This window comes from Aulonocara stuartgranti, assembly GCF_965226115.1.
Source record: "Aulonocara stuartgranti genome assembly, chromosome: 7".
In the NCBI taxonomy this organism is placed as follows: domain Eukaryota; kingdom Metazoa; phylum Chordata; class Actinopteri; order Cichliformes; family Cichlidae; genus Aulonocara; species Aulonocara stuartgranti.
The window spans coordinates 57164983-57170982 of NC_138945.1; positions in this window are offsets into that span (position 1 = coordinate 57164983).

Below are 6000 nucleotides of genomic sequence, written 5' to 3' on the forward strand. Positions count from 1 at the left end.
TGGCTTCTGAAAGTGGAACTCTGTGTGGAACTCTGCTTGGAACTGTCTCTCTGTGCGGAAAAAGATACTATTTACTGTTTAAGTTTATTCAGCTGCCTTTATGAGACTACACATGTAACAAAAACGTCTGAATGTAATGGCATTATTACCTGGCAAGTGTTCTGACCAATTAAATTATGACTTTGTTTGATTTACAAGCTCCTGCAAATCTCATACAGTTAGGAGACAAAAAAAAGTGCTTCTAATTGTATTATATTACACTGCTGCCGTAGGGCACTAATCATCTAATTAATCATCTGAAAAAAATACACCACTGGTGTAGAACACTGGTGTATAACAGCACTTACTTTATAAATGAAATCACTTAAACGTCTGCATATTGCTCTGTAAATAATTCCATATGTAGTCCACCTTTTACACTTTTTTATTATACTAATGTAGACCGAGGTATACTAAGAAACAAAGTAAGAGGGTTATTGCAGGTTATTGCAACACCTAAAAAGGGAAAGAGTTGAATAAATTATTATTATTGTTTTTATTTATATTTTTATTATTATTATCAGCTTATTATCAGCTTACAGTTGTATAGAAAAAGAATTTGGAGCTTCAAACTGCATAAAAATACTGCATCTCAAATATTTCTTTTTAGTTTTTCATGTATTTGTAACTACTGCTATAATGCAGCTTTATCAAATATGTAACTATGCCATAGGAAGCTGTTATTAATTTGAGGGCTGACAGCAAATGATTGCTGGTTTCACTGGTTTGAATGTGGCTTGAAGAACGCTTTTTTTTTTTTAGCAGTGGTTAGCACTGCCCCTTCACCTTCACATATTTTGGTTGCAACCTCCCAGAATCCAAAGACATGCTTGTTAGGTTAACCGATGACTGTAAATTGGCTGTGGGTGTGAATGGAAAATGAAAAAAGGGCTTAAGTGCATAGAATATAGTGTTGTATGAATATTTGCAAGAATGTAAAATGCGCGTCAGTAAGATGGAGAAAAATAAGCTATAAAAGAACCAGTTCATTCCTTTCCAAATTTACCACCTGGCCTATGGAGATACCTGCTCTGGTATACAAACTACCACAGTGAGCTGGCTGGCACTGACAGGCTACACTTAAAAAAATAAATTCATGACTGCATCTTGCATGGTTGTAATGTTATCATACAGGCCAAACATGTCCACAGACAGACACGTGGGAATTAAAACACGTGCCTACGTACCCTAAATCACCTGTGTAGCAGTAGTTCCTGCTACAGTGGGTGTCTCCAGCATCATCTTTGGCTGAGATCCCACAGACACATATGCAGGTCAATGTAAACAGATTAGGTACTTTGATTTTGCAGCATTGAAGTTCTTAGATACATTTTCACAATATATTCCATTATAAAAATCCAAAATGCGATTTCCTTTCAACAGGTTTACGCTACCAGCAGACAGCGAGTCTGTGCTCCCTTTCACCTCTCTATGCTGCCCATTACATCATCAGCACCAGGTACAAAAAACACCTGCACACCACATCCAACCAAATAAATGAAAACTAACCTGTCTATTGCTAAAAATCTAAAGTGGTTTTAGCTAAATCTTTTATAGTCTGCAACCAAACATCTATTAATTTTGCCATGAATACCAGTAATAATATAGTAAAAACTCCTTTCTATATTTTATATATGTTCTGGTTTTCCAAATGATTTATTTAAGGTCCTTATCAAAAGCTGTTCAAAGCTCAGATATCTTGGGTTACCTAAGCTTTTTCATGCTGTTATTCACTGTAAACCAGTACCAAAAAGAATACATTTGGCTTATCCAGAATATTAAAAGGAATGTTTTATCTTTACCTTTTGAAATTCAGTTAATCTTCTAGTTGCTTACTTCAGAGTAACATCGTATACACATTTTGGAGCGATCCATGCTGCCATCCGAACAAGCAGGACAATGCCAGATGTCGAGCAGTACAGCTCTGTCGGCAGTCTAAACCTGTCAGCCAATGAAAGCATGTGACATATCATTTAGAACAAAAAAAGACACTGCTGAGCAGCAAGAATGCAAATAAATAAAAACAAGTAAAAATATTGCCTTTAACACTAAAGCAACCAAAGGCTTGCTTAAAACTGGGGGATGACCAAACATGCAAACATGGCGCATTCCAAACTTTTTACAAATTTGTTACTGGTCTCAAATTCATAACCATGATCTGTTTCCGATTAGATTTGTCTTGATGCATGTTCAGTCATTCAGGTAAGGAAATCCCAGAAAGCTGATTCTGTTCATCTGGATGTGGTCTCCCATTGAGACTGAAGAAGAGTGACAAAACATTTCTCCCAGTAAAAACCTAATGTCCAGATGCACAGAATCACCTTTATGGGGTTGTATCTTTTATTAAACAGGGGGTTTAAATCTTGTGCAATGCAGAAGATTCAAGTGTTACGAGATTTCCCAAGTTCTTTTTAGAAATTGGGTTTTAATTTTCAATTCATACAGTTTAACGGGGCATAGCGTGTTGTGAGAGGTGTTGGAAACAGGGTGACAATTTGTGACAATTTGTGCAACATATGTGTGAAACACTCTAGCCAAAGCCCTTGGATTGGACAGTTTAAAATTAAACATTAAATACATTAAACTGCCAGTAAACACCATTAGTACTGTAATGTTTTCCTACTGTCACCACAGGTGAAATAAATAAATGGAACGGCTTTGCGTGGTAATTGCTGTCTGAAAATAGCAAATGTTCTTGGAGAAAGAAATGCCAACAGAAATGTGTGTCTGTCACAAAATAAATCTTTCTCTACACCCCACACATTTATAGGCCATATGATCAGTCATCCTTTGCATATTTTCAGCTCTCCACATGACCGAATGGATGTGTGGCACACTAAACTGGAACTGTAGTGTAGCATATCTCTTTGACAAGGCAATGAAAGATCAGGCTGTGTCTACTCAAAATGAGTCATCTGTGGGTCCTGGTGCTGATCTGCTTTGCGGACAATATGACAGTCCTCAGGTATATCTCTCAGCATGGTGCAGGCTGATAGTGTATGTGGGCTGGTGTGATACACTGCTTGCTTACTGTTACAGATGGATGAACCTGATGTGTCTGGCTCTCTCCTCTATCTCCACCCCTGTCTTTATCTGTGTACCTCTGAGAAGTTCCACTGCTAAGGCAGGCAGACAAACACACCCATAACCAACACAAAGCCAGGGGGCTTGTCATTGCGGAAAGCACACCATGACTAAAAAAGTCCTCGCTGAGATTGCCTCTCCATGCCTGATGTGGTCTGATGATGGCTCATCACTGGCCCAGAGATGAGAAGCTGATGACCTGTCAGCAGCCAAACAGCTAGAAATCGACAGAAAAAAGCTGCATATAGGGAACATAATAGACGAAGTGGGACACTCTGACATCTCCTCATAGGCGGTAATACAGTATGATGGCTTCTCTCTATCTGCCTTGCACATACAATAATATGCTAAATGACACCAACAATCCAGAGTGCAGCCTCTTCACTTGAAAACAACAACTGGTTATATTTCCGTTGGAGTGTTAATTATAAAACTGCTGAAACAGGCTGACTGTATTGTTTCATGTTGCACAGCTATTATCAGTGAAACGTATTATTCTCTCTCACGGTAAAAGATTTCATCACATCTGCAAAGCTTGGAACCAGCTTGACTTTGATCTCGACGTGTCTTTTTAATCAAGTTCCAAAAAGACGTCTTCATTGTTGCAGGCCCTGGCTAGGCAGCTCTGGGAGACATATGCTAAGTTTATCTCCAGCAAATAGATCGGCTGTGCTTTAATATTTCTGCACTATAATGTTCTTTTTTTTCCCATTGCACTGGGCCCATTTGGCATTTTTTGCTGCTGGGCATGACTTCTTAATAGAATCGGAATTCCAATTTGACTCTCCCGCTTAGCAGCCCTAATTTGAAGACAGGCTGTCCACAGCCTTGGAAAGTGGAAGGCGGTAATTTGAGCAGACCCCCCCTAGCATTACCACTTCTGCATAAAGCATAATTCCTGGTTAAGTTTTTCTTCTTCTTTGAAGGCCACAAATGAAGCACCAGTATTTTTATTTTTTTTTACTGTTTTCCCATCGTTCAGTAGAATTATGTATTGCTATGTGATATTTAACTGGTCCCCACAATGTAAGGAGGTTCATCTTTTTGCTTGTCTCCCCCCCTTCCGGGTGGTCAAGGTACAGGTTAAGCAAAAGATGTACCGGGCTGGGGTTGGTAGCGATTCACACATCTCCTCAAGGACACTTCAAAAGGATGGATGCATTCTGTCATGGGGGCCTGAACTTAGACCTTTTGGATGAAGGACAGTCTGGATATCAGACATCTAACTTCAGAGTATTGCAATTCACTGATTCCTTTAGCACAAGGAATTCCAATAAGCTTGCACACCTAAGCTGTAATACCATGGGCGTCAATAAATGATTAGCTTAAAGGCAACAGACACGAAGAGGCTGCTAATTGAGTGTATAATTACTAGAACATGAAGGGAGGTAAAGTGGTGCATCACAGCACTAAGCACCTGACCAGGTGGGTTATTGAGAACCTCTTTTAAAAATAATTTCCTGCACTCATCCTGCAAGTGACTGCCTCCTGATGATGGTAAAGGTCTAGAAATGAACTAACATTTTGAAGATGTACATAAAAAGATGATATTTTATTGATAGGATGGGGCTGAAACTGTTGCATTTCCAGGTGAACTAGAAAGTAAGCATGGTTATGTTGTTTTTCCACCTCATTAATCTGTAATTTATAGATGACATTCATAATACACACATACACAATTAACTAAGTGAACATAGCCCTTATGACTGTACCATCATTTGTGAAACTGAAAAACAGCAGTTCAGTGTGTGTAATGTGGAGGGATAAATAGGGGAGCAGAACGAGATGAAGAGAGAGATGGCTGCCCAGTCTGCTGGCACGCAGACCCAGCTGGGTTATGGGGAGGCAGTGGCTGCCTAATGAGCCTCTTTTACCCTAGAGAGCTCACCCCACTCCTCCCCCTAGAGCCCCTAATATAAGGATAAAGGACTGCACACACTCCATCACTATCACATGTGTTGCTTTTCCAATGCGCAGCAGGGGATCTGATGAAAACACAATCTCTGTCTGTAAAATGGTCACTTGCTCACCAGTTAGCTGCACATTGTCTTAATCCACAGGAGTAACACTGATACCTAACACAAATACTCACACGTACAAGCGAGGCAGTTTTTAATCACCGCTTTGTTGTTTTCTGTGTCAGCTTTCAGAAAGGCTGCAGTCATGAGTGATCCTCTGGAGATCTGTTTCGCAGTAAAAGGACTATAATGTCCCCGCTAATGGCCACCAATGCTACTGTGGCAAAGGTGGATGCTGCTTTGTGTTTAACGACAGCGTGAACACATTTTCCCTTTTGGAGTTTTGAAATTCATGGCTTGTCCGCGAGGTCTGTCTAGCTTTCTTATGCTTGTAAAAACCCTGTTTAATAGCCCTTCCTTTGTAAGGTCAAAGCCATAGTTCAACCTATGCAGAGCTATACTCCCCAGACAGTTGTAAATTCCAATAAAAGGTTTGTGCCAAAGTGTGCGTAAGTGAGTTATTCTGTTAAGGAGGGTAGTGGGCAAAACTCCAGCGGGTCCTCTTTCCATTACAGCAACTCCCCAGTGCCTAATGGTCAAGGCCTGTCTCCACTGGGTAAATGTTTACCCTACAATAAGAAAAGAAGAGGCTTACCACAAACAGGCATACACAGGCCAGCATGGGCAGTGAAATAATGAGCTACTATCAGCCTCCTTGCTTCCCTGCCTCGGCCACAGCCAATGCTCATTAAAGCCTGGGTGATGTGCAGGAGAGTTGAGTGCACTCAGTCAAGTGGTTCTCCACTCTTCCGGAGTAGAGAAACCTGCCTTCATATTCAAAATGAGAGAGAAGAATCAACAGTGAAAATATTTGAACAATCTATTCAAACACCTTGTGGATTGTACTGAAGGCAGGCGG